We start from the raw sequence: 3,085 nt of genomic DNA, 5'->3' as shown, positions 1-3,085 counted from the left end.
AGCACCCACCTCACCACAGATCATGTGGCGTCAGCACCCACCTCACCACAGATCACGTGGCCTCAGCGCCCACGTCAGCACCCACCTCACCACAGATCACGTGGCCTCAGCGCCCACGTCAGCACCCACCTCACCACAGATCACACGGCCTCAGCGCCCACCTCGCTACAGATCGCGTGGCTTCAGTGCTCACGTTAGCAGCCTGGCAGAGCAAGGGCTGTGCATTGTTCTGGGGTGAATGGTATTTACTTCATTCTCTGTTGCCCTTTCATACAAAATGTCAGCATCCAGTCAGACTTTGGGGAAGGTGAAGGGAGAAGGAAGAAGAGGGTCTCATGGTTGAGAGAGGAAAGAGGCAACAGAACTAAACCCAGGCGTGACTCGTGTTGCGACGATGGGAAAGGGCCATGTTCATAATGAAGACGAGGGACTGCGGGGCTGAGGGGACAGGGAGATGCTGGGTGAGCAGTGGGAGCTGCACACAGAGCGGAGGCAGCGCAGAGCCCATTGAGGCAGTGGGTCAGGAACAGCTTCTCTGGCGGGTCCAGTGAAGAGGCGTCCCTCAGCTTAGTCACCGCGTTTTTCAGAACGAGATGCTGAGGTCGGGAGATGAGAGATGGCCTGGGATGTTCGACGCAAACCCTCAAGTGGGGGCTGAACCTGGAAATTCCTGTCCGGCTTGTTCATGTTTATTTTTTAAGCCCAAAGCAAGATCGCCAAGTCCCCTCCTCCAAGCTCAGCTGAGCACAAGTTGTGTTGTTTTCCACTGCAGACGGCAGATGAGGCCACGGTTCCTGTGGCCCAGCCCGAAGCAGACGCCAGGGGCCGCGCCCGGCTCTGCTGCCTGCCTGTGGGACCTCGTGCCTCGCCCCCGAAATGGGGAGCGTGTGTCCACACCGCAGGGTGGTTTCAGGGCCGACAAGGATGCGCACAGGCAGAGCCGAAGCCCAGCCTGGCCGGCAGCCATAAGCCTGGCCTCGCGGTGACCTCGCCAACCCGAGGTGCAGACACAGCTCTCTGCTCCGGCCGCTCCCGGGCTCCGGGGCTGGGTCCGGGCTGCAGGTGCAGCTTCCGGCGAGGACGCGTACCAACCAGGGCGAGCGTGGTGAGGAGGCCGGTGGTGCAGAGTGGGGGCGGAGAAGCAACCCCCCCCCTCGTCGTGTCTCCTCGCAGCGGTTCTCAACCTATGGGACGCGAACAATGAAAATACATCCTGCATATCAGATATTTACATTAGATTCATAACAGTAGCAACATTACAGTTATGAAGTAGCAATGAAAACAATTTTATGGTTGGGTCACAACATGAGGAGCTGTATTTAAAGAGTCGCGGCATTAGGAAGGCTGCCTCAGAGCAACCCCAGGCCACGTGATGCAGTGTCCCGTGCAGAAGGCCATGGCACATCTGACTGTCAGATTTCTCAAAATTCATCGGTCCTGTGGCCTAGAACTCAGCCCCTCCGGCCGCAGGCGCTGGGAACCCCCGAGCTGTCGGGGACTGGCCGCCTTCTGTGGAGAGCTGTGTCTCACTGCAGCTGGCCGGCCGCCTTGTCAAAGCGGGACCAGAGTGAGGCTCTGATGATGGCACTGATGATGGCGCTGTCGGCGGGAGTGACCCCTCCAGTCCTCACCCCTGCACATGGGTGGGCACCTAGAGCCTGAACACCATTAAGCGCTGACAACCTTTTCACTGTGTTGAAAGGGAGAGAGAAGTGGGTGGAGAGGGAGAAAGTCAGAGAGAAACAGAGAGACAGGGACAAAGACAGAGTCACACACACAGAGAAGGAGAGAGAGAGAGAGAAAGAGAGAGAGAGAGAGAGAGAGAGAGAGAGAGAGAGAGAGAATAAGTTGCCAGAGTTGCCCCATGGCCTGAGAACAGGAAGCCACGGTGAAGTAGCCCTGACTCTCTGGTAATGAGCTGGAGGCAGGGGTTTCTGAACTCCACCACCTCCCAACTCTCACCGTTGTCCAGGGCTATTGCAGGCCAGCTCATTAGGAGGCCTGTGAACAGCCCCACTGCCGTGTGCTCTGTCACGCCAGCTACAAGCACCTCTTGATCAGTGTGCTTGTCAGCGCTGCCTCCGGGCATGAGGCAAACTGGAGAAAAGGTTTGCTGTGGTCAAAAGATGGCCCAGTCTGGGCTCCTAATTTGTTTTGGATCCTTGACACTAGAGGGTATCTGATGAGCATGCGGGACCAGGGTATAGACAAACGTCTCATCCACTCAGTGTTTGCTGGCACTGGGCTGCCAGCCTCCAGGCTTTCCTGGCAGTCTCTGTCCGTAATTGTGCAACCTGGGGCTGGGAAGTGACATCGGGAGAGGAGGGAGGCCTGACCTTCAGCTCTGGGGCCCCGGCCCAGGGGAATCTGGGAGCAAGGGGGTCCACCTCAATGAGTGTCTTGCTGGCTGGGAGGCAGAGGATGCAATGCAGGTTTTAGTCCAGGATGTGTGTCACATGGCTGCAGGAAGCTCCCCTGATTCCCAGCTGAATATAACCACTTCCTTCCCAGGAATTTCTTTAATAATATACCTCCAGTGGTACCTACTGATATTTATGACTTAACTTGCATTTCAGTCTGCAGGCTGTTTGAAGACAAGTCCATGTTTGAGTTCTTCCCTCATTGAATATAGTCCAGAACTTGTCACACAGTAGCAGTAGTGGTCGTGATGCTGCTGATGGTGGTGATGGTGATGGTGAAGATGGTGATGCTGATGGTGGTGACGATGTTGATGGTAGTGATGGTGGTGATAATGATGACGTTGATGGTGGTGATGGTGGTGATGATGGTGATGTTGATGGTGGTGATTATAGTGATGTTGAGAACCAGCATATGGTTGGCATTTCCAGCAATAAATCTCTTTACTTTTCCCAAAGGTCCGGGTGGGTGGGAGCCGGAGCAGCTGACCTGGGGGTGCATTGGGAACAAAGATGAGCTTGGCTGTGGGTGTGTTTTCAGGTCGACCCGAAGGCTGTGCTGACGCGCAGGCACCGGGCAGGGGCAGCCGGTCAGCGACTCCATCGCGGACCCACAGGTCTTTGGCCTCGCAGCCCAGTGGCCAGTGGTGCTGCAGCTATGGCGCTGT

This window comes from Myotis davidii, unplaced genomic scaffold, assembly GCF_000327345.1.
Source record: "Myotis davidii unplaced genomic scaffold, ASM32734v1 scaffold1251, whole genome shotgun sequence".
In the NCBI taxonomy this organism is placed as follows: Eukaryota; Metazoa; Chordata; class Mammalia; order Chiroptera; family Vespertilionidae; genus Myotis; species Myotis davidii.
This window is presented reverse-complemented; position numbering follows the sequence as displayed.